Source organism: Chrysemys picta, chromosome 6 (genome assembly GCF_011386835.1).
Source record: "Chrysemys picta bellii isolate R12L10 chromosome 6, ASM1138683v2, whole genome shotgun sequence".
Classification (NCBI taxonomy): Eukaryota; Metazoa; Chordata; order Testudines; family Emydidae; genus Chrysemys; species Chrysemys picta.
Genome location: NC_088796.1, coordinates 82,952,965 through 82,979,597, shown reverse-complemented (window position 1 = coordinate 82,979,597; position 26,633 = coordinate 82,952,965). Strand labels below are relative to the sequence as shown.

At 42.3% G+C, this 26,633-nt stretch overlaps 1 protein-coding gene across 4 annotated transcripts in view; it reads left to right on the top strand.

Moving 5' to 3' along the window:
- Positions 1 to 761: 761 nt before the first annotated feature.
- The window catches only part of SYK (spleen associated tyrosine kinase), a 76,542-nt gene continuing 50,670 nt past the window's right edge, over positions 762 to 26,633 (top strand). For 2 of the 4 annotated variants that reach the window (XM_008163191.4, XM_005307653.5), the window contains exon 1: positions 987 to 1,343. The gene's annotated coding sequence lies outside the window, so the exon portion shown is untranslated. Of the gene's footprint in view, positions 1,344 to 1,468; positions 1,613 to 6,351; positions 6,437 to 26,633 lie in introns of those variants that run through there. The other 2 variants (XM_042854591.2, XM_065550384.1) reach the window with 2 other exon arrangements.

Below are 26,633 nucleotides of genomic sequence, written 5' to 3'. Positions count from 1 at the left end.
CAACACACATTGAATATGAATCAACAACATGATGCAGTTGCATAAAAGGCTAATATCATTCTGGGATGTCAGAATAGGAGTGCCATTTGTAAGTCCCAGGAGGTAATTGTTCCACTCTACTTGGCACTAGTGAAGCGTCAGCTGGTGTATCATATTCAGTTTTTGGCACCACACCACACCTTCAGAAAGATGTGAACACTCTGGAGAGAGTCCAGAGGAAAGTAACAAAAAGGATAAGAGGTTTGGAAAACAGGAAAGACTGAAAGAATAGGGCATGTTTCTTCTAAAGAATAAGAGGCTGGAGATGGACACCTGCTAAGAATCTTCAGATACATTAAGGGCAGTTATGAAGAGGCTGGTTAGCAACTGTTCTCCATGTCCACTGAAGGTAAGATGAGGTAATGAGCTGGATGTTCAGTAAAAGAGAGTTTGGTTGGATATTAGGAAACACTTTCTAAGGATAAGGCTAGGTAAGCACAGGAAAAGGTTATCTCAGGAGGTGGTGGAATCCCTCTCACTGGAGGTTTTTAAGAACAAGTTAGAAGACAGCTGTCAGGGATGGTCTAAGTTTACTTGGTGTTGCCTCAGTCAAGGGGGCTGGACTTGATAACCTCTCCACGTCCCTTCCAGTCTTTTTTTTTTATTATTATTATTCTATGAAACCCAGTGTGGGTGGGTTCCCTTGAACGCTTTTGGACCAGAAAGGAAAGTGGGAAGGATTATTTTGCAGATCCCTGATGAAACTGGCCTGGGGGAAAGGCAAGAGAGGGAGGTGTGGAATTGCGGGATGTGTTTCACAGGAACGGATTAGAGGCTGCAGACAGGAAAGGGAGAAGAAGACAGCGGCGGCAAAGCCACCCAACGCCGAGCTGGTGCATCCTGGCTGGGGAAGCCGGTGGCCTCCATGAACGTGTCAAGGCTGTTAAGCAAATGAAGGGGAGAGCAGCTGCGGTCCTGCCCAATGAGGAAGTGTGTGAGCTGAAACCAGGCTGGGAGGAAGTAGCCGAGGCTGCCGCAGAAAATGAGGAAGCGAAGGTTTCGCTGAACGCAGGTCCGGGAGGCAGCGCGCTGGAGCCGAGCCGGGACCCCCTCAGCAGGGCACAGCGGCTGCTGCCTCCGCCCCTCCGCTGCCCTTTGTGCTGCTCCTGGGCTGGGGGTGTCCCCCCGGGGGACCCGCCCCGCTGAGGTGTGGACGCTCCGGCAGCCTCGCCGCGGGGGCTCAGCCACAGCTTGCCCGCGGCCACCAGCCGGGGAAGGGCGCCGCACCCAGGGACGTTTCCCTCCCCCTGGCCAGGATCCCTGCGGATTGACAGCCCGCGGCGCTCCCCATTCGCCGTGCCTAGGTAAGAGCCGCTGCCTGCTCCGGCAGGTGAGGGAACCCTGGGCGGGACGCGCTGGCAGGGGCACGCTCGGGAGTCCGGTTGGCTCCGAAATTAAGACACGGGTTGTCCCTTTTGTGGCCCTGCAGCTAGTCCGTCACTCGCTGATCTGAGAGCGGAGAAGCTTCGCGGCTAGACTGGGCTGCAGTTGTCAGTAACACGTTAGGAAAGGGACACGCACAGGATGAACAAACCCATAGCATGGATCGATTTCTTCCGCCTTCGTTTTCCAGGTGCTTTATAACTAACTGCTCATCGCATCTCCTTACACCCTTTAAATACAGCTTGGGAGGATATTTTGCCCCGTTCCAAGCACGTTTGGGTTGCATCAAGTAACAACATGTAATAGAGAGGGGCCCCAAGTTGCAAAATTCACATTCTTACCCCCTCCCCCGCCAAGTTCTGAGGTGTTCAAATCTGCAGTTTTGTTTGGGCCCATCCCTAAAATAACATTTACATTTCCTTCACACCTAAAAACCAAGTTTGCCCAACTAGGTTTCTTTGTTACACCCTATGCTTACTTTTTATGTATAATTTGAAAAACAGTGGAGTAAATGATATAGGGAAAAATACACACCATACCACGGCAAATCAAAAATACAAATTAGTCAGTCAAAATTATTACTGACACTTTAAAAAAATACTTTAACACCAAAAAGCAATATAAGGGGGCATATTCCACTAAACTGCTTACTATGAAAACAAATAAAATGTCCCAGTTTGAAAGCAAACAAAAAACTCTGTAAATGACAACTGTCTTTAAAATTGACACAAACCAGTATTTAAGTAAATGAGCATAGTTAGATATATGAATGTGAAACTGATTTGTTCAGTGAGCATAAACAATGCTCACGGTTTGCATGGGATGAAGTTACAGGGATGCTAAATACAATATATTAATTCAGGGTTTTAAAGCCTAACAATTTTTTTTTGTCAAAGGTCTTTGATGATTTTTTTCTAAGAAAAAAAAATTGCAGAATATTATTAGACACACTGAAATGAGTTGGATGCAGTCACCACTATTTTTTTCAGTTTTACAAAGGTGAAACTCCATTGACTTTAATAGAGTCACAGGTACATAAAACTGGCGGAGTATAGCAAGTGGTATGTCAGGCCAATCCAGCATTTCCTTTCTTAGGCACAAATACTACTGACTTCAGTGGAGCAGGATCAAGCCCAAAATCACACTCCCTAATTTGGTTTAATTATAAGGTAATTTTGGAAAGAATCTCCCTCTTATGACAATTTTTTCCCCATAATTCAACAAGCCATTTACATTTTCACTCATAATTGTTGTTAATATCCTTTATTTTGGGCTTTGTCTTGCAAGCCCTCCATGTACAAAGTATTTAAATTTCCTGGACCTTTGGACCCAAATGTGCAGTCTGATCCACATGCATTGACCCTGCACAGATCTGATAAGATCAGGGCCATAAACTGTTACAGCGTGAGAGCACTTGGAGTGGGTACTTTTACAGGAACTATGACGCTTTCCTTTCTCAGCCATTCGTTAAGCTTAAGACTGATAAATGCAGAAATAAGGAAGCTTGAGACATGAGTGTTTTTATTTTCTGACAGTTTTTTTTGTGGAGAGGAAGGTTAGGAGGAAGGCCTCATCTTGAATAGATAAAACAACTTGGAATAAATGTTTTAAAACCATTTTAGGAAGATCAGAATGACTAAACTAATGATTAATATTTGCTCTTATTTTCATGTTCAGTTGAAGGAATCATTAAAATCCATAATTGTATTTTATAAAGCTTTCAGGTTTTGTTTCTACTAAAAATATTAAAGCCCAGTAAAATCAAAAATGTAAATTTTACTCGGTTACATTTCTATTTTCAAGTCATCATGGTTGTACTAATGTAACTGAGAGCAGAATTTGATCTGAAGTCGGGGGGAGTTATTTTTGGAAGCAGTTAATAGGCGTCTTTTTAAAAGTACTAGGAGCCAAAAAAAAAAAAAAAATTAAGAGTAGTACTAACGTTATAATGTTTTTAACTTTAGTGACTACACTATAATGGCACTGATGCATTTGATTCTTTTTTTCTCTTTGTGTGAGTCTGATGTTGTTTGAGAATGTTATTTGTTAATTTTGATTTTTGTAAGTGTGCCTAATTAGTTGATCTACAGACTGATTCAAAACCTAATAAAGTTAATAGAAAGACTCCCACTGATGTCACCGGGCTTTGGATCAGACCCTAGAGGCAGAGGAACACAGGGAGTGACTAAGTCAAATATTTCCTCCATTTACACTTGTTTAAATTCAGAGTAACCCCAGTGAAGTAAAGAAAATGAATCAAGCTACTATCGTAACCGAGAGAGCAAAATTTGGTCCTTAGAAAATATGTGAATGTGAATGTTAATGGAATATTATAGATCCATTTCCCTCATTTGACTGAAGTAACTCCACTAATAGCAATGGGATATTCCATATTTACACACTGATGTAACTGAGCAAAGAACTGAGCCCTGCATAATTAATTAGCCAAGGATTTCAATGAGGCTACTCAAGTACTTTGTGAATTGGGGCCAAAGTGCTTAAAACCTCTCAGGATCAGGCCCTAGAAGCTTATCTCATCAAGTCTAGCTCAAATGATCATTTATTCAGTTTTGGCCTGATCCTGTAATATCTTATCAGTGTGAGTTGTTGATCCCACGTAAGTCAGTGGATCCAGTTGTGTGAGTAAAGATTTCTCTCACATGGACAAGGGTTTGCAGAGTCAGGTCCTTTAGTTGTAAACTGAAAAATATTGTTTATTATAAGAAAAGAAATTTCACATTACAAATCCTATTTTCATTTGAAATAACAAGAACATCTTTTTAAATGTATCACCTTACAGTTATTGAAAATCCTCTCTTCTCTTTTGGTATATGAGTAGTTTCACCGATTACGCCCATAAGTAAAGACAAATCATGTGATTAAGCTTTGCAGGATCAGACCCTGCACACTATCTGCATAGTGGAACACTTGAGGAATACACTGAGCAATTATTACTGGTTTTGTTAGTAGAATAATTTTGGAAATGCAAACAGATATTTTGTTGCAAAGGTATAATTAAAATTACAGAAATAAAATGCTGAAGTTAAGCTTCCAACAACGCTAACTTGCTCACATGGTATATGTTTTTATGATTTACACCTTACAACACAAAGAAGATATGCATTTAATGAGAAAAAAAGACAAAATATTATGTGTGCTTTATAGCTGAATTAATGTTGCACTTGGACCCCTCATTTTTGCATTCCCAGACTTTTTGTAATTTTAAGTGAGCAATTGCAACACTTCATTATCGTAATGTTTTAACCTTAGTGGAAACTAAAATTCGCCTCCTTGGGGGTGAATCCACTAAGAGTATACGAGGCATTGTTGTTGCAGGGAGGTGCAAGTTTTGCTTCTGTAGGGCAGAGAGATCAATCCAGATCTCACTATAAGATTATGGAGAAATATACATACATTTGATACAAAATATCTCCTACTACAGTGGAATTAAGTTACGTTATAAAGTTTTTAGCCTCTTTTTTTGATTATTGTTCACATTCCAAAGTTAAAAATAGGTTATAACTTCCTGTCCATATAGTCAAATTGACTAGATGAGCGCTGCAAAAAAGCATAGAGAAGAAAAAGTGTTTTAACTTTATGGTTTGCATTTTTGCATAACTGCACATGATTTCATTTGGCTTGCACTTTTGCCGCTGTATGTTTTTATCCTTTTGCAAAGCGGTGAGATTTGTAGCATTGCAATATGAAAATTCAGCCTGTTGTGAAGCAGCTCTTAGGTTGGTAATGCAGCTTACTCTGTCACGAACCCCCAGTGTGGGTGGGGATAGGTTGGGGAAGCAGGTGCAATAATGGCAGGAAGTGTAAGAATAAAAAGTGTACCAGGGAAATAAATATTATAGAATTATACAAATACTTAAGGATTATAAAGCACAGAAGCATTTTCTAAACCTTTTAAAAAACTGCATTAAAACCTTTACCTCACAGTACAGATTCATCACAATTAGCAGTGCTTTCTTTCCCCCACATGTACACATTCTTTTTTAATCCCCTTTGTTACTTGTTGTTTTAAGTTGCTGGGGTAAGTGAGATAAGACTACAATCAAGATCCATATTCTGACCTCATCTACACAGTCGTTTGGAAGTCAGTGGAGTTCCTCTCCACTTAAAATTATGGACCTGAGAGCAGAATCAGACTTTAAGGTAGTTAATTTAAAATTACACCACTGAGTAAAGCAATCAGATTCTGCTCTCATTTACACAAATTTAAATCAAGAGGGACTCTATTGACTTTGATGGAATTACTGTCAATTTAAAATGATGTCACAGAGAGAAACTGACTCTCTAGAGTTACTTTTAATTTAAATTAGTGAATTGGGAGTAGAATTTGGCACAAAGTACAGATGGTTTTTCAAAGTTGTGCAATATTCTGATATAACAACATTTAAATTAAAAATCCAGTGTGGGAGTTTTATGTGTAAAGATCAGGAAAATGCACAGTAGTTTGATTTGCACTCACCAGTGCAGGTACATGCTCTTAGAGCTCTTGTGCATTTCAGTACTCCCACTTTTGAAAATGTGGCCCTTGATCATTGATGTGTGAACTGAGACCGTTTATTTCACTCAATTAAAAGGATGATTTTGACATGGTGGGAAGAACTTTTGAATATAAAATCTCCTCCAACATCTAAGCCTTGTTACATACGATACATTTTAAAGAAGATAATGGGCAATTAATGCAGTATATGCTTGAGTTAAAGGGGAAAATTTTACTGCACATCAAAGCAGATATGTGAATTCAATAGGATGCCTTTTGCTAGGAGGTCTGTAAAACAGATAGTAGCGTGTGGCAATTATTTTTGTAAATCAGATAACTGGGTTAGCTGTCTTTTAGATCAAGGGAATGTCCAATACATTGACAGGAAAGATGTCATTTTTATCCAAACTATGACCAATTTTTGTTTAAAATAGAGTCCTGGTCTGAGGTTGTCAGGGTGCCAGGAAGCCATGTATGGAAAAAGTGATTGGTAAAGAGGGAACTCTTTTGGAGTGACAGGTAAATCTTTTATTCTCAGTTCTGACGCGGGCTTTGTTTGTCATGCAATGCCTGGGTAAACTGGACTTGATGAGTGGACAGAAAGAATAGTAAGGGTCTGATGGACATAAAAATCCCCACAGAAGTGATACAGAAAAATGTGCCAAAAGAGGAGGGCACAGTTTCCACTATAATATCCACTGGATATTTTTATGTGTAGCAGCAACAGTAGGCATGAATACTGTTTAGTAGAGGCATCCCATGCCCAAACAAAGGCAAACGGCCATAACATCAGTACTCTAGAAGCAAATTCCTATATTGGCTTTTTTCTGGCAAGTGTCAAGCTGCACTGACAGTGAAGTCAGCAAGTAACCAGACCTGGTGTTCCAGCAACTCTCAATGACCTCAAGGGCAGGCAACCAAAAGAACCATCATAAGCCCAGGAGAAAGAAAAAGCAAATGGATTAGAGGATGAGGGAACAAGAGCAGCTTTGAAAACAAGAGCAGCTGGTATCATAGATATTAGAGAATATTTTAGAAGCTAAGGGATATGGAGATCTAACAGGTGTCAGGTAATCATAATACTCTGATCCAGATCCAGCAGCTAGGATATAATGAACCTCAGTGGTACCAGTATTAGTCATTCTTCCATACCTGATGTAGTGGGCACTGTACAGTCATTTACATTCAGATTACTTTGCAATACAATAACTAATATTGCTGAGAAGACAGCACAAGAGAACACTTTTGGCTACCAAATATTTTCCCAATCTGGCAGCTTCTTATAGCAACAGCAATGCAAAAACTAGAGACATATTGCCCATTGGCCCAGAACACTCTGGGGCCAGGTGCATCCTCTTTCAGCCGAGAATGAGAAAGGGGCCTTTATCAAGAGAAATTTTCCTCCCATTGTGAGACTATTTTTGATTGCCTCATAAAATAAAGCGAATAAATTTCAGCAGTTTTAGCTGAGCTGTTTGTTCTTTGGATACAGAATGGTGTCTGGAGGATACAAAGCTAGATCTTCTCTAGAATAGTTTAGACTAGTGACATACTGAAGTACTAGGAGTGATTAGGGGCCTTTTATTCCACAACATGTCCTTCAGATATGTGTCCTGGTTGGTTGAAGGCCAGCCAGGAAGAACTGGCTCCACTGTTGGAGGAACGTATAAATGCCTCTTTTAGGGAGGCAGGTTGATGGCTTCTCTTACGGAAGCCATTATGTAGGCTTTGCTTAAGAAACCAACCCTTAATGTTCACAATCTGACTAACTGTTAGCTAGTATAACATCCTCTATTAGCAACATTTTTATTATTATTTTTTCTTTTGTCTCTTTCTTGGTGGAACCTTTTCCTTTGGGTCTGAACTTGTCTGCCAGTATGACTGTCTGCATGGACACAGGGGAAATGTAAATCGCACCCTCTCTATACAAGTGAGGGTTAATCTCACCTGTTTCCTGTTGATATCTTAATCTTAGAAAAATTAGACTAACTCAGTACACTTCAGCAAAGTTTACCAGGAATATTGATGGAGAAGCTTTTTTCAGTGTACTGTAATCCTTTCTGTCCTGGGAAATGAGAAGGCTGACTCACGAACGAGTTAAAGTCCCATCTTAGTTTTGCACTTACTTTTAAATAAGATACTGCAAATTGTGTTTATCAGTATAGATCTTGTGTCCAGTGACATCTGTCTGAATGAGGAAAGGGCCTGATTCTGCCACTTGTATTTGCATTGAGTTGCATCTTAGTCGAATATGACTATTCACAGAGCAAGGTAATTCTCAGTGTAAGGACAGTGAAATGGGCCCAAAGTGAGCAAAGTGCCCATTTAGATGTCTGTCTAGTTTAGTATTAATCTCGCTTGATGTGATCTGAGAGACTACCCAAAGAAGAAAAATACCTGGAGAGACACAACACTTTAGAAAATAGTTAAACAGCAAGTTTCAGTGCAATGAATGAAATAGTGTATGATTTAAGCCTTCTTACTTTAAGAATACATGGTTATGGTGGTTAATAATAGCTCTTTATTTAAGGTGAACACTATTATTTATGTTTAGGGTTTTTAGAAATGAATTTAAGGCTGAGATGTTCAAAGTTGAGTAGGAGAATGGGAGTCAAAATTCTTTAGGCAACTTTGAACATCTCAGCTTGAAACTACTAGTTTAAAAGATGCTGTGAAACCCTTTGCTGAGCCAGATAGGACAGTGTATTATTATAAGGAATGTGATTGTTATTCCAACCAAATTTTTCTAAATGATCCTTGTACACTGAATCATTTTGCCCTCGGCCTACATTTAAATAAGGCAGTGCATGCATGTCACCCACTGTGATGCCCTTGCACAATTCTTTTTCAAGTAAGCAGATGTTCAGCTTTTGTTGGAGCACCTCTCATTTTGAGGGAGGGCTTGTATTTTCTCCCATCTTCTGTTTTGTTTCTGGTGAGAGCCTCCTTTACTAGGAAGCCTCAGCTTCCAGAGTTGATACATTTGAGTTCAGAGGGGTAACTAGTCTCCTGGATCCCATGCTAGAATGTCATAAACAGGGATGAGTCAAACCCAGTGTTTGAAGGGATGGTGTGCATACATATCCAAATGTAGGGCCTGTGCCTGAAAGATGCTGAGTCGATCCTGAATGAGGCCAAGCAGCCACAACACCAGTTGCAATCTGTGGGAGTTAAGGATGCATAGCACTATAAGGAGGTGCTCAGCATTGTGGCTATTTCTTTTGTTTGGGAATCAGGCTGAAAATCTCCAAGGTTAGCCTTTCTGGAAATTGAGTGTTCCTCTCCTACAGCATTCCAGTACTTCAGATTCTTCTCCTGCATGAACCCAGGAAGCACAGGGGTACATCAAACAATTTTCTTTAGAGTCAACCTTAATAAAAGATTTTCGGTGAAAGTTTGATTTGTATTTTATCCTTATTGGTTTGTCATAATGGCCTCAGGATTACAATCCTGATCTCCTCTAAAAGGAGAATAAGCTCCATCTGGAAATGTGCTTCACTGACATATTTACTGCCACTGCATGACTGATCCTGAAAATATCCAGGGCATTGGATAGACAGTTATGGTTATTTTTAGTGTTTCTCCTTGAAAATGTACTGAGAAAGTTCTTGTTTAATTCCTAAACTGCTTTTCCCAATTCTGCAAGTTCATTTCACAGTTCACCCCGCTCTGCTGTAATGGCTTCTTTTTGTTTCTATGTTTAGCATCCCAGCTATGTTGTTTTATTTTCACTTTTTATGTGTTAGCATTTCTCTTTACTTGTATCTTTTTCAGTTGCTGCTTTTTTTTTTTTCTGTACTACTGTACTTTACATTTTTGATAAATTGTGCCTAAACATAAGGCATAGAAAACAGCAGAGGACAAACTTCACTTTCTACCAAAGTATGACCAGAAATCAAGTGGGTTCAAACATGGCAAACTAGGCATCATTAAGCATACTAGAAGGAGTGCAAAGAGGCATCCAGGATAAAATCTAGTCAGCAAGATTTCTTCTTGAGGGTTCTCAGGGAGCACACATCAGTGTGGCAACGACCCCACCCCTGAGAATGATGCAGCATACTTCCTTCTCTACATGTAGATGGCTCTGCTGGACAGTGCAATGATGGAACTGTGGTTCTACCTCTTTTCAAGTGACCAGTGGGCACAGGGGCATGAGAATGGAGACGGGACTATGCTTCCCCATGGAATGCTGATTAGCCCCTTAGTAAGCCACAGAAAAGCTCCTTGTATTGTCTCCTCCTATCATGTGCAACTTCATCTGGGCTATATCTGGTCCATGCAAAATAATGCACATTGGAAAATATAATCCCAACTATACATATAAAATGGTGGGGTCTAAATTAGCTGTTACCACTCAAGAAAGAGATCTTGGAGTCACTGTGAATAGTTCTCTGAAAACATCCACTCAATGTGATGGGGCAGTAAAAAAGCAAATAGAATGTTGGGAATCGTTAAGAAAGGGATAGCTAATAAGACAGAAAACATCATATTGCCTCTGTATAAATTCATGGTACACCAACGTCTTGAATACTGCGTGCAGATGTGGTCACTCCATCTCAAAAAAGATATATTGGAATTGGAAAAGGTTCAGAAAAGGGCAACAAAAATGATTAGGGTTATGGAATGGCTGCTGTATGAGGAGAGGTTAATAAGACTGGGACTTTTCCACTTGGAAAAGAGATGACTAAGGGAGGATATGATAGAGATCTATAAAATCATGACTGGTGTGGAGAAAGTAAATAAGGAAGTGTTGTTTACTCCTTCTCATAACACAAGAACTGGGGGCCACCAAATGAAATTAATAGGCAGCAGGTTTAAAATAAATAGAAGGAAGTCTCTTTTTTTCACACAATGCATAGTCAACCTGTGGAACTCCTTGTCAGAGGATGTTGTGAAGGCCAAGACTATAAAAGGGTTCAAAAACAACTAGATACATTCGTGGAGGATGAGTCCATCAATGGCTATTAGCCAGGATGGGCAGGAATGATGTCCGTAGCCTCTGCCACAAGCTGGGAATGGGTGACTGGGGATGGATCACTTGATGATTACTTGTCCTGTTCATTCCCTCTGGGGCACCTGGCTTTGGTCACTGTTGGAAGACAGGATACTGGGCTAGATGGACCTTTGGTCTGACCCAGTATGGCCATTCTTATGTTTTTATGTTCATATTATTATTGTATAGTTCTCTACAGTGTTCTGCCTCCAAGTGCTAGCTATATCATAGAATTAATTGTATTAAACTAAACTTGGCTTGAAAAGTGTTCTCTGGGACTATAGTATATTATATATTCAGATTCAGCCTTGGGCAAACATTTGTCTTTGTTATTTAAAATCTTAAAATATGAGCTTATGCCACAAATACTCACTATGGGTTTACATGAGATTTTGGATCAGGCCCAGTCAGCCTGAACTTGCTCTTTTTGAAGTCAGTGGTAGCTCTCCCTATGACTTTGACCAGAGCAAAATTGGGCCCCTAATTGTATATATATTCTCAGACTTTACAATACACATGTAATTATGCTCATTACATTATACACCTCTATCCCGATATAACGCGACCCGATATAACACGAATTCGGATATAACGCAGTAAAGCAGTGCTCCGGGGGGTGGGGGAGGGGAGGGGGGACTGCATGCTCCGGCAGATCAAAGGAAGTTCGATATAACGCGGTTTCATCTATAACGTGGTAAGATTTTTTTGGCTCCCGAGGACATTGTTATATCTGGGTAGAGGTGTATAGTATTATTATTCCGTGTATGAAATTAACAATTTTAGAAAACATGTTTTTTTTCCTACAGTGGAACTGAATTCATAACAAAAAATGGACACAAGGTACCATAAAAATCCTTGCTTGCATATACAGTGAAACCCTGCTATACCGCGATGTTTGGGGTCCAAAAAATTACATCGCGCTAAATGCGGGGTTGCGGTATAGCGGGGTTTCAAGCCCGTCAGTGGTCCCCAAGGCAATGCATTGATGTGCGCCGCCTAGTGCTCAGCAGGGGAGAGAAGCTGCGGCCCCGTGCCTGCCGGGGACAGTGAGCACCGGCGCCCACAGCCCTGTTGTTCTCTGTCCCTGACAGGCGCGGGGTCAAGAGAGCTCCAGGGCTGCGGGCTCCTCCCCGCCCACGGTTCCACCCCTTTCTGCTCCTTCCCTGGGGTGCCACTCAGGGTCCCCTCCATTCCACACACCCCCACTGCAGCTTCTCAACCTGTTTGCTACTTTATGTCCTCTCCACCTCCTACTGTGGCCCCAAGACCGGAGATGCCCTGTCCCCACATCACAGCCTGAGGCCGCAGTGGGGAGTGAGTGCCCCCCCAAGCTGTGAGGCTGCCTCCCGGGGCTGCAGTGGGAGGGGGGTCCCAGTGCTCGGGCTTCCCCGCCACCCCCTGCGCTTCTGCTGGGGATGGGTTGGAGCGCTGGGGGCTTCCCCTGCCCCCTCCCCACCTTCTGCTGGGGACACCGTCAGGGAGGCGCGGGGGGCTCCCAGTCGACCACTGCCCCTGGGCACTTTGACGACGCTCCGGCCACTTTTTTTCTTTTTTTCTTTTTTCGCGCTTTGGCGGTGCTTCGCCCGCCCCCCCCCCCCTTTTTTTTTTTTTTTTTTGCTTGGGGCAGCTGGAGCCACCTTATGACCGTGTTACATCCTAATTCGCGTTATCGCGGGGTGCGTTATACCGGGGTTTCCCTGTACTGTAATTTAATTCAATAATTCTTTAAGCATCAAGGTTGGCTGTTGGCGCTATGAACTGATTATATAACTGTGCTCCCCAATACAGGCTTTGTCAGTATTGTCAGCTTGATAGAATAAGAGTTAATAAACATTATTACTATTCTGTAATCACTGTGAACACACAACATCAGTTGGAGTCAATAGGAGTTCTGTGTGTGCAAGTAGAGGCAAATCCTATTCCTTTTCCACACCATTTACTCAAGCTGTGCACTGGGTCTAGTATCAAACCCATTACACATCTCTGTGGTACTGGCATATTTGATATGCTTGTTTAATTGTCAATGCACAGGAAAATCTCATTCATGTGCAAGTATTGAGGAGTAGCCAGTCTACAGGACAGTCCATCAAAAATAACTCAAATGCTTTGCATTCAGCATTAACAAATCCCCATCAGGTCCTAAATTTGGAAGCTGGCAGAGTGGGTACCATGCATTGAAAATCAGTTTGCCTATAAGGGATCATCCTTCTATCCAAATGATGCAATTTGTGTCACAGATGAAATGTTTGCTTTCATAGAGGGAATCTTTCTGCTAGAGGCACTGGTTGCTTCATGGCAGCATAAGTATTCTCTAGGCAGGTGGCAAAAAGATGATTTAATAACCACTACATAAGTGATTTGTTTTTTAAAAAGCAGAAGTAATATTTTAAACTAAATGTAAAAGGAAATGTAGGGCCCTACTCCCGCCCCACTGAAAAAAGATATAATCAAGGGGACATTCACTATGTGAGGCACAAATGCCAGGCAATTTTTCAATAACTTATTTTTCTTAAAGGACCTGATTAGGATGACACGATTTTCAAACCAACACCTGTCAAAGCGTTGCGGGAGATGGGAAGAGTCCAACAGTCATGGTCTTGTTGGGGAGGTGAAGATTCAAGTGGAAGAATTTTGGGATCAAAGGAGGGGGGAAGGTTCTGCTCCTCTCTCTCCTCTCCCCAGCCTCAGCACAGAAGCACTAGGAGCGGCACTGAAGCAGCTTTATAAATGTCAAAACCAGTCCCATTTTTTATAACCCAAACTGGGACGCCAGGAGAGCTCTCAAAAAAATGGGAAATTCTTGTTTTTTTCAAGGTATCTACTCATCCTGTTGGGGGAGGGGCAGTGTTGTCAACTCTTCTGATATGTGCTATTTCTTTATAAATCCCCATCTCCTGGAGTCATCTGACTGCATGACAATCTCAACTTTCACTTAAAATAAAAAGGAAGTTTCTAGCCCATGTGCTTGCGGAGAAAAGCTTGACAATGTGAACGCAAAAGGCTCAAAGACCAGAAGGCAAATACAAAAGAAACCATTTTCTTTAACATATTATTTTTAAGCCAATTTCAAGGTTACCTTAAACCCATTCCTGCTCTTAATGATGTCAATGGCAAAGCTCCCATTAATATCAGTAAAGAGGAACTTTGGGTCCAAGATATGATTAGTGGTTCTAAGATAGGGTGACCAGATGTCCCGATTTTATAGGGACAGTCCCAATATTTGGGGCTTTTTCTTATATATAGGCTCCTATTACTCCCCACCCCGTCTCAATTTTTCACACTTGCTGTCTGGTCACCCTATTCAAAGATCTCCTTTTGTATAAGAGTCAGCATATAGTATGTCCTGTTCCCAGACCAAAACTTAATTAAATTGGAGTTATGTTTAAGAATCCACATCAGTATCTTAACTGATTTTTTTTAAAGGCTTATAGGAACATTTAAGCTTAGAAACAACCACAAGAAATTCAAGCAATTCAAAGTTAAGGGCAAATGTAATGAAACTCAACTACTTTAAAATGTGAAAATGCACAGGAAGAGTACCCCTCAAACAAGATGATTTTTATCTCAAAGGTATGGAAGCAGAGTAAGTGTTGAGGCACTGGTGAAAATGGAACTTGCTGTAAGGGTTTTCAATAGACTTTCAGAATGTAACAAGCAGAGGTGCAAAGGACAGCATGCTGTGCAATAAGGAAAGTTTTCGGTACCCAAGAAAGGAGTATCTTAGTGTTTGAAGTACAATCAACGGCAGAGACAAATAAAAGACATTTGCAATAGAAGTTAGGTGATACTGGAGTCAGAAACAACAGCATAGTAGTTAAAGTGATCAAAGAGGATGGAAGTGGTCGGGAGCTATGTTGGGTCAAGAGTAAGATCTCTATCTACCACCTAATGAAGGTAGCTTTATTGCCAGTGAGAGCAAGGAAACCAGACTTGGGCGGGCAGGCGGGGGCCGGGGGGAGAGGGGTGAAGGTGACTGCAGGCTGTGAGGTGGGTGGAGAAGCCTTGGGTGAAGTCTGCAGACATACTGCCTTAGCCTTTCATACATAATGCTGTCAGCCCTCCAAGGAAAGCCCAGTATGCTACACGAAATGTATTGTGGATTCTATGGAGCTCACTCTTTCCCCTGAATCAGTACTGAACTATGTTCCAGCATGATGTTAAGGGGCATTGTGAGGAAGTGCCATCTGTTGGATGAGAGAGAAAATCAAACTCTTGACCACTTGTGATCATTAAGGATCCCAGGGATTTTGTGTAATAAATAGAAAAATTAGTCATTCTAGTTTGCATGGCTGAGTTTCAATTACTCTCCTAAACTGCATATTATTAAACAGCTACTATGTTCTTCAACTTCTGGATAATTTTCCCTTTTTCCTTATTCTGAATAAAAACTCACTTTTATAGTAGACCGTGAAAACAAAGGTAATCCTGAACGAAATTAACAATATAATCTAAATGCCTAGGCACAGGAAAGTTATTAGCAATCATATGTCATGTGTCAAAAATATGAAGATGAGAAATGAGAATTGACTGATATTTGAAATCCATCATACTTGTTAAAAATACTATAAAAATGTAAGGTTTTGCTTTCAAAGTGGAAAAAAATAAGTATGGATTTATAGCACCTCTGTAACGACCCCAATTTACAACAAATTTATAACAGCATCAAAAATAGTATTAAAGAATTCTATGGACTAGATATTAACCTCAATCCACACACAACTCACAGATATAGATATCTAATGGCTAGACATATTTGGACGTTGTTATCTTTGTGTGTTATAAATGTTATATTGCGGGTGCTCCGTTGCATGCTAATCTTACTACACTTTTTCTGTCCATAGATCAAGAGCAGTCTATGGACTTTAATGTATTAACCAGGTTGTTCTGAGGTGAGGCCAGAGTGATGTGTAATATCTGTATAGTTCATGTTGGTCCAGATCCTCAGCTGGTGTCTGCTGAAGTAGCTTTATTGATTTCAACAGAGCTATTAATTTACACTAGCTGAGGATCTGGCTCCTTTTACTTACAAATAGCAAAGTGCTGTCACTTCTGTTTCTTTAATTAACTGTCACACCAGTTCACTACAGAACAGAGGCTAATGCAGAGCAGGTATGAAACTTGCACAGCTGGATCAGCTAGTCTTGAAACTGCCACCAAGTATATATTCTCCTTTAGAAGCATGCTTAACTCCTTTTAGTATTAATGGGTATTATATAAGGAGAAAATATACACCTAGTTGTTAGACCAAAATTGGAGTACTCTTTGCAGATTAGCTAATTTTGCTTGAAAGAATATTAACTAGGCCAAAATCCTACATATACTGACTTATCATTTAGAGTACAAAGGAATTCCTCAAAATCAGTATCTAATTTGTTTGGAAGAGCAATATAGGAGGCAGTCATTGTGCATAAAATATTTCAGGAAAAAGTTGTACACTAATGCTGTTCAATTTTCTCTTCAATATGTAATCAGATAATTGTGAAAGTTAAAGGTGTAAAAGATCTCTTGAATGATGTTTTTGCAAAAATAGGCTTGTCCCTGTCAGCATATATTCATTTTGTCCAGTCTAGTTTTAAATGTTCCAAACTGTAAGGGTTCCCACTACTTCCTTGGAAGACCATTGCAGCATGCTACATCTTGTTGGTAGGAATTTTTTTTTTTTTAAATAATATTCAGCCTACATCTTCCTTTCTTAATTTCATCCTATTACTCCCAGCTGTATCCTTGTGCGTTACACTAAATTCCTCTACACCCTTGTTTTTCATGCTATTCAAATATTTACAGATTTTATCAAGCAAAACCCCACTTTATTGCCAGTTAGCCATGTTTTTAATATTCCCTCACAATTCAGTTCCTTTACTCCTGAGATTATGGTTGCAAGAATAGACTAACTTGCTGTCCCCAGGTTTCTTTCAGCATTATTGTTTCTTCTCCTTACTGATTTTCATATTATTTGTATTCTGGTAGCATCTATAGGTGCCAGACCTGTTGTGCTGGTTATTATATAAACATATCACAAAAAGATGGTCCCTAAGTAGAAGAGGCAATAGGTGGACATAATGGATGTCATAATGGGGAGGGAACACAGACATAGCTTCCCTGTAACTTCTTCCAAATTAGTCTTATCTGTGACTAATTAATGTGCCACTAAACTCTAGTATAATTTATGTTTTGTATTTCTGCTTTTTGGATGTGTATATGATCTCAGTCTGTGTGGAAAGACCTACTTCCCTGATGTTATGCTGTTTGCCATATGGCAGGGGTACAGCAACACTGACTGCCTTACTGGCAACTTTGCCAGCCACCCGTGGTGGCACCTAATTTGCTTATATATTTACATTTGAAAAAAATTTAAACCAACCATAATATTTGTGTATACGTCTATCTTCTTTGTTAGATTATTGTCACAGTTACAGCGCAAGGTGTACCTTAGACCCCTTTGCTGTCCCGCTTAAGCTCAGACCTCTGGTAACAGGCTTCATTTCCTTCACCTCTCATCCTGTGATTCAGTCACTCTTAGACTGGATCTTAGGGCTGCAGTCCCCTATTTCCCAACTGTGTTAACCTGACAGACCTAACTGTATTTGGCAGCTGCAAGAAATTTTCTTGCAGAGCCTGTGACCAGCAGCTGATTAAAGTGATTCGCAATAGCTTTTTCAAAATCAATGTATTGTTTGTTCACCCAAACAATATAACAAGCGAGCAAAGAGTTAAAATAACAAAAGGCCTATAAGCCTGGGTCTTTTCCTTTCCTTGCACATTTTGGTAAGTGCCACTTAGCCCAGGTACCCCCACTTCTGGGCTGAAGGTGCGGGGGCAGACTGCCCTGCTGCAGTTTCTCTATCCTAGTGTCTCTCCTGCAGTGTCTGCCCTGATTAGCTGCTGCTCACTTGCAAACTCCTCCCCCTCCCTGGCAGGGGTTTTTACAGTTCAGTTTCCTTTGATTTTAGGCCCCAGCCTGGAAATATTAGGGTTACCATATTTCAGCAAGAAAAAAAGAGGACGGGAGGAGCCCCGCCCTAGCCCCGCCCCTGCCCCTCCCACTTCCCGCCCCCCCAGAACCCCCAACCCTCCCCCCGTTCCTTGTCCCCTGACTGCCCCCTCCTGGGACCCCTGCCCCTAACTGCCCCCCAGGACTCCACTCCCTATCTAAGCCTCCCTGCCTCTTGTCCCCTGACTGCCCCAACCCTTATCCACACCCCCACCCCCAGACAGACCCCTGGGACTCCCACGCCCCATCCAACCACTCCCCACCCCCTGACAGCCCCCCCCCCCAGAACTCCCAACCCATCTAAACCCCTCTGCTCCCTGTCCCCTGACTGCTCCGATCCATCTCCCCACCCCTGCCACCTGACAGCCCCCCCCCGAACTCCCAAACACTCCCCCCCTGCTCCTTGTCCCCTGACTGCCCCCTCCTGGGACCCCTGCTCCTAACTGCCCCCCAGGACTCCACTCCCTATCTAAGCCTCCCTGCCTCTTGTCCCCTGACTGCCCCAACCCTTATCCACACCCCCACCCCCAGACAGACCCCTGGGACTCCCACGCCCCATCCAACCACTCCCCACCCCCTCCCCAGAACTCCCAACCCATCTAAACCCCTCTGCTCCCTGTCCCCTGACTGCTCCGATCCATCTCCCCACCCCTGCCACCTGACAGCCCCCCCCAGAACTCCCAAACACTCCCCCCCTGCTCCTTGTCCCCTGACTGCCCCCTCCTGGGACCCCTGCTCCTAACTGCCCTCCAGAACCCCACCCCCTACCTAAGACTCCCTGTTCCTTGTCCCCTAACTGCCCCCTCCTAAGACCCCCCCCAACTGCCCCCCAGGACCCTACCCCCTACCTGTACCCTGACTGCCCAAAACTTTCTCCACTCCCCCCAAAAAGCCCCCCCCGTTTCTTGACTGCCACCTCCAGAACCTTCCTGCCCCCGGTCCCCCTTACCCTGCTGCTCAGAACAGAGTGTTGGGCTCTGTGCAGCCGAGCCGGACACGTGGCTGAGCTCCCCAGCACAACAAAACCCGGTCTGGCCCTGCACAACAAAACCCGGTCTGGCCCTGCACAGTGCTGCTGGACTGGGCTGCAAGGGAGCTGCCGGCTCAGAATGCAGGGCGGATCCGGCTCCTCTACAGCTGCTCCTGAGTCCAGCCCGGGACTTCCCTGCAGCCCTCCCAGCCGCTCGCTCTGCTAATCCCGGACATTGTGAGTGCTTTACAAATTCCCCCCGGACGCTATTTTTAGCACACAAAAGGAGGACATGTCCGGGTAAATCCGGACGAATGGTAACCCTAGGAAATATAAGCCTGCTAATCTTAAGGGAGCAAGGCCCGGGGTGGGTAGGCACTTTCCAATTAATAGCCCACTCATTTTTTTCTTAAGGACTTTTGAATTATTTTTCCTGCTTCACCCCCCTCACCCCCAATATCTTATTTATAATTATTGGCCTGTTGAGAAACAAAACAATACTGACTACTGAATTAACCCAGTCTAGTCACATGTTCCAATAGACAATGCAGAGCCAGATGGGGTTATCTTAATAGCTAGGTCACACATTTATAAAATTGTTACAGATTAACTCTGTTCTCCACAATAATCAATACTCCTTGTTGTCTGGGTGACCATAAGTAAAACACCACACTTGATAGCTTGGTCCTCACTATGCTGTTTCATAGGTAGGGCAGTTTAGGGGTCATGGACTGCAGCTAGCTCTAAAGTTACACATCATGTATTCCTGCCCTCTGTTATGGTACTTTTTTCTCCTTCTCACTTTGGCCCAAATACTTTCCCCTGTGAAAAGACTGATAGGATTATGACACACTTACTCATGCTGACTAGTGCCTAATGCCATGAGTAGATCATTGAAATAAATGGGACTACTTGTGGATTAAGGTACTACTCCATGTGAGTAAGAGTGCCAGAATCCGTCCCTAAGTAAATGGACTTTGCACAGTATAGTTCCCTGGGGACTGGGGAAGACGGATCTTCTCTGGCTCCCCTCCATATTTGCCTGTGCACCTCTGCATGGAGTTCTGGTCTGGTGTATCTACATTGTTATGCATCCCCTGGCTATTCCCTCACACCTCTCCTAGCCTGTCCTGGGATTGCCCATTACCCCCACTCCACATTAGTCTGGATGGAATCTTGGTGGGGTGCCAAGCAATGATTTCAAGGGAAACACACTGGCCTTCTACTGTGGTTTAGGAGGAGGGGTGAGATTTGTGCCATAATCAATTTCTCTTAGTTGCTACTGGATTGTTGATCCTACCTCTGTGTTTGAATCCCAGAAAGAAAGGCAAGTCAGTTATGTAGGAAACCACTATACAAGGAACAACTCCAGAGAGAGAAGTTGTCTAGAGCTTTGCATGTGTGTTTTTGTACCAGTGCATATCTATGTGCCATTATATCAAACGTTTAAAAATTGTCACTTGGCCTGAATATTCCCAGCAATTCTTGAAGAAGAATTCAGGCAAACCGAAGAAACTCTCACTGAACTCTATCAAAGTTACTATATCACCTTGCAAACTCATGTCTAATTTGTGATTCTCTGCTATAGTTATGAATAAATGGATTATAAATATTAAAGAGGCCTATAAGGATTCTTGCTGTTGTGACTGAGAAATCTTCAGCTTTTGTTTAACGGAGCTTCTTATTTTTGTGTGCTTTAACAATCTTCATTTCATCTTCTAAAAAATTAAGAACTAATGCTATGTCCCTGAGGTCAGTCCTAGTATTCTGTCTTCAGCCATTCACAGTGCAGCTGTGCAGAGTATGTAGCTGTCTCTTGGTTAAACTATGTGGTTTTTGAGTGTCCACCAGCTGCAGTGAGAAATGGAAAGGTCTGTGAGATTGTTACATCTATGGACAGATAAACATCTAAATGCAGAAAGGCAATGCACTGGTGACATTATGTGAGTAACCAATCAAATCTCAATAGGGTATTTCACAGAAACTGTTATAAGAAACTTCCTGTTTCAAATATTATCTACATTAAACTTATGCATTTACTCATATAGGAAAGCCTATCCAGAATGTAATTTTCATGGCTTTCCACGCTATCCAGGTTATAGAAGGTTAAGGATACTGGATCCACACTGGACCAACTTATTCAGGGGAAATATTAGCTTGCTGGAGAGAAGTGGCTGTAGAGCTGCCTGGGAGGAGAAGAGACCTCATGTGAATGAGCTCCTTGTCTCTTGTACTTTTCACCTCCTAACCTGTGAGTGGCCTGTCTTCCTCATTCTGTGACCATGAAATCCTTGGGAGTTTCCACAGATCTGAGTCATAATTGAATGGGGAGACAGATCATCACATCTTGGCCTAAAGAATGAGACATAATTTTTGCCTTGGAAGAGGGTTTTCACTGCCCCAGTCTCCTTTGTATAGTATTAATATTCCTCATTCTTTCCTAGCTATACTTCTGGATGGAGCTGTCACTGAGGAGATCTAGAGCCAGACCCTCATCTGATATAAATTGGCATAGCTCTGTTAAAGTCAGTGGAGCTATATGAATATTCAGTAGCTGAGAATCTGGCCTGTAATCCTGCAACCAATTCATAATTCTTCCCTGCCTCACTGGTGCTCCCTCACACTACTGGGGGAGATACATAGGGCTTAACTTTAACTCAAAGCCACATTCCTCCATGGATGGCATGTGAGGGACTCTTCAAGAGGAATTCTGGTAGACATTCCCATAATTCACCCTTGCCCCAGCTCTGACACCCCAAGAGAAGGTTTAGCATATGCTCATTTCCATGCCCAGCATCTGTGCTAACTAGTCCTGAGGGAGGTGGCAGGGGCACTGCCTTTTGGGGAGTCCTGTGCCACAGATGAGGTTTAGCTCTGCACAGTACCTACTTTCTCTAGCCATTAAATGACTGGCTCCTGCACAGCTACACAAAGCTGGGGGGAAGGCTTCTTGCACCCTCTTTTCTCTTTGCACACATGCACTGGGCCAGTCACAGTCTGATCCTAAGTATTCACTGGGAGGTTGCAAGAGGAAAGACAAACCAAAGAGCATTCAGTGCATCCTTCAACACCATTCCCCTGAGCTCAGTTGGCATATGATATTTGAGCCAGCTGGAATTCATGACTCTGTGCTGGGAATGGGGCTGCCACAGGCCCTTTTCTAATACTTAATGTGCATGATAAAAATGCTATACAAGGGCTAGGTAATATTATTCCAAGGTCAGTGCCCGGGTGGAAGTACCCCTTTAGAAGTAGCATATAGCTGCATAGCCCGAGAGCTTCTGCTTCTGAAGCCTGTTTGATGGCTCTTGTGAGTTGCTCTCCTTCCAGAGCAAGAAGAATGTTTCCTTTCTCACCTCCTTTGAAAGATGCTTCTTGATGGAATGATATAGGTTTAAATATAACTTTAAATATTCCCTCCACCCTGCAAAAAACCCAACAAGCTAGCAAAGTCTTGTTTCGTTTGTAGGTATAGCAGAAGGGATGAGTCCTGGTTCTGAACTTACTGTACATACTCGTTCATAAGCTGAAATTTTTTAGTAAAAAAGGGAAGCACCAGAGAAGGGGGTCGGCTTATGAACGGGTATAGAGAGGGAGAGGTGGGACACAGCCACTCTTCCCAACAGAGGGAGCAAGGAGAGGCAGCACAGCCAGCAGAGCCAGAAGGGAAGAGGCAGGGCCAGAGTCTCTCCGCTTCTGGCCACGCTGCTCTCCCCGCAGCCTACGAAACAGCTGCAGCTCCGGGGCTGGCAAGCTGCAGCCGTGCCATTCAGCCCCGCCCCCCAGAGCAGGCTGTGGCCACGCTGGCTGGCCCGCCGGAGCACACTGCGGCCATGCCACCCGGCCCAGCCTGCTGGAACATGCTGCGGCCACGCTGCCCAGTGTGGCCCGCCGGAGCAGGCTGCGGCCGCACTGCCCAGCTTGCCAGAGCAGCTCCAGCCAGGCCAGAGACATCCTCCCCTGGTCCTCCCCAGATAAGGTGGGAAGGGATGGGATGGGGAAAGTGTGGGGGTCCCGGGCTAGAGGTGGGGTCATGTGGGAGTGGTAACAGGGGTTACTCCCCTGACTCCTAGCTTCTCCCCACCCCAAAAATTTCCCCACCAGTTGCTGTCCCAGACTGTCAGGGTAAGCAGCTGGTGCGCCGGGACACTTTGTTTACTTGGGTTTACCTCTGTGCCTGCGGACGCTCGAGGTAAACAAACCATCTCAGCTCACCAGCGGCTTATCCTGATGGCTCAGGAGCCAAAGTTTGCTGACTCCTGAATTACAGGGTCGGCTTATGAACGGGTCGTAAAAATTTTCCATTTTTACTTATCCATCTTGGGAGGGTCGGCTCATAAATGAACTGGCTTATAATCAAGTATATACGGTAGTTTCCTTTCGATTCATACTTTTTTCCTTCATTTAAATTCCAACTCAGTCTTTTGTTCTATGTTGGGCTTTAACCACACTAGTGAGAGTGACCTGGAGAATCTCCCATTCTTCAATTTTTATGTTTAAAATGCATCTATTACTAAATTGTATTAAACACATGTACTTCATTTTCTAAAAGGAAACCAATTCAGTGACTAATTTAGGAACTATACTGTGATTGTACAGCCAATCACTTCCTTTGCCAACAACAGTACTCATCTTCACAGCATATAGCATCTTCACTGAAAGGAGATCTCTCTTTTATAAGATACTAAAATCAAACAGGTAAGATCTGACTAAATCCTGGGAAAATTACCAGAGATGAATTTTCATAGAGATGGGGTTTCATAAATTCAGAATACTGACTCCTGCCTTATAGCCAAAAGTCTTACGAGCTAAGAAATGTCAGTAACTGAAATACTGCAGCACTAATAGATTTGTTTATTAATTCTGTGTGTTCTCTGAAATTTCTGATGGATACCAAGAAAATACTGCCTTTATTTTTATTTAATTTTAGAACACCTTTATTGATTTTAAAACAGTAACATGGTAATGGCAAATGCAAAATAAATAAAACAAGTTGCAGTTACTTTCATCAAATAATTCTGTCACTATTCTGTATCTATGGCAATTATATGAGAGAATATATAGCAGATATTTGCTGTGTTCTGGATGTGTTTTAGTAGCCAGGTGACATTTGGACATGTTTAGCTTTTCCTGAGCCACTGTGAAAGTTATCACTTAAACGTGCCTATGTGAAATCCACTGCTTTGGGATTATATGTTTTTAGTTTTTGCTGAACCTAATCTGGCAGAATTGGTTTACCTAGGTTCATATTTCTTGAAGTTTACTTGGAGTTTTCAGGTCCATATGAACACAGGAATTCCAAATGAACCTTCCAGTGAAACATGTCAGTTTAGTAAGAGAGTATATGTGCGGGGGCTCAATGGCCCCAGAATAAAGTAAAGAGCGTTTCACAAATAGCAGCAGAACAAAAGGACCATTTCCCAGTGCTTGTGGAAATGGGCACGCTACCTGATCTATACTTAGAGATATTTCTTATGCCAGAAGATTGCACAAGGCAGATGGCTGATAGTGTCTGCTGGATGAAAGAGTCCAAGCAGATTGAGAGAAGGTTCTGGGTCTGCCCATGTCTTTAATAATGTTCCCCAAACCTTTGTGAATTTCAAGGTCATGTGAAATCCCAAACCATGTACGTTTCAGCTGGTTTGTTTCAAAGAGAGAGTTCTTGCCTTCCTTTTTGACCCTTGGCTTTGGTTCCTAATGCCGACCCTGACCACTAGACTAGACTGCTCACATCCCGGTCAGCTGACACTCTATCCCAGGGGTTGACAACCTTTCAGAAGTGGTGTGCCAAGTTTTCATTTATTCACTCTAATTTAAGGTTTCGTGTGCCAGTAATACACTTTAATGTTTTTAGAAGGTCTCGTTCTATAAGTCTATAATATATAACTAAATTATTGTTGTATGTAAAGTAAATAAGGTTTTTAAAATGTTTAAGAAGCTTCATTTAAAATTAAATTAAAATTCAGAGCCCCCCAGACCGGTGGCCAGGACCCGGGCAGTGTGAGTGCCACTGAAAATCACCTTGCGTGCCTCCTTCGGCACGCATGCCATAGGTTGCCTATCCCTGCTCTAGCCACTCCAGTTGAAACTCCTTTTGTCTTAGATGGGGCCGTGTGATTAACCTAGCCTTAGTTAATTAAAGGGTGAGTTCAAAGCAACCGAGAGGTCTCCCATTCATCCAGTCATTAGTACCTCTCAGTTTAACAGTACAAGGCAGCAAAAGGAAACTAGGGCTTTCGGGGTGGGCTGTAACTTGAGAACTCCTTGGTGAAATTACCCAAAATTTGGATGTCTAGCACTCCCCCGTGAGGCACATCAAATTTCATAGCAGTCCAGTTAACCATTTGGATTTTAGAGCACGTGCAAGAGTTGGGTTTTAAAGCATATAAAATGGTGGGAATGGGAAACCCTCTAGCTGTTTTTCTGTATTGGTACAAGTGCAATATAAAAAAAGTATATTTTCTTAAATACTGTTTTCAGCTGTAATAATTTGTCAACCTTTATACAAAAGTGGAATTGCACAAAATTAATGAAAGTTACAACACATATTACCTAGGTGTGTTTTGGAAGCTATGTTGAGGAAGGTTTTAGGCACATGGTCTGGTATGTTTTCTTGGGTAATACAGAAGACAGTGTTCTGAAATGTTTTACCTTCTACAAAGTTATATATTCATTAATCTTTTAATAACTTGCATTCCAAAGCTTCTAAGAATGATGTATTTAAACAGCTAGTACAATGATATGTAATTTAATTGCCCACAATGGTAGATGAAATTCTTTGCAGCTTGTTTCACATATTTTGCTTGGTTTTGATTATGTTGACATAATCCCCTATGTTGCCCGAGAGATTTCTTTAAAAGTCTTGAACTTTTGTTTGAATTATAAAGCTGATGAATTTGGGCCTTCATTTCCTTCTGATGAGCAGACATGATACCAGTCCTTACAGTCAATTAAATTACTTTTTCCCTTCTTTGCAAAAGAAAAGACAAGAAAAGGAGGCATCTATCGCCTTCTTAATTAATGATTTTTTTTATATTTACTTGTATACAGTGATATTATCTGTTCACTGCAAAATACTAAGCAGCATTTCCTCCGGTTCTTGTTTCTTAGACTCCACGTACCCAATAGAAATGCAGCGTGTATAATGATTTTTCTTTGCAGTAGAGACAAGTTAAACTGGGCGAATAAGAGTTTATTTTGTTGAAAACAGGACTGAGCACAAGTAGTTCCAGGACCCAGCCAGGGGTGCTAGAACCATCTGTATAGTGGGGGTGCCGAGAGCCATTGAACCAAACTGTAAACCCTGTATATGATGGAAAGCACTTCAAGCCAGGGGGTGCAAAAGCACCCCCTGCACCCCTAGTTCCTGCAGCTATGGGCCCTGTATACTATCTGGTCTGATCTACAGACGCACATGTGCTTAACTTTATGTAGGTGAGTCGTTCCATGTTTCAGTAGAACTATTCCTGGGCATGTTTGCGGGACTGACTCCATTGGGAGTTGCTCTTGTTCCCCTGATCCAGCACAGCACTTGTACACAAACTTACCTTTAAGCATGGGATTTATCCCATTTACAGTTCTTTGGTATCCTCATTTGCTTAAAGTTGAATATGTGCATATGTACTTTGCAGGGTCATGGTCATGCAGTGACTGGAGAGTTGAGCCATAGTTTGTATGATTATATAGTGGTATTTCATTTAACTTGTACTGGGATGGAACTGAAAGTGTAGCATTTTGTATCTGAAACTAATACCATGGTTCA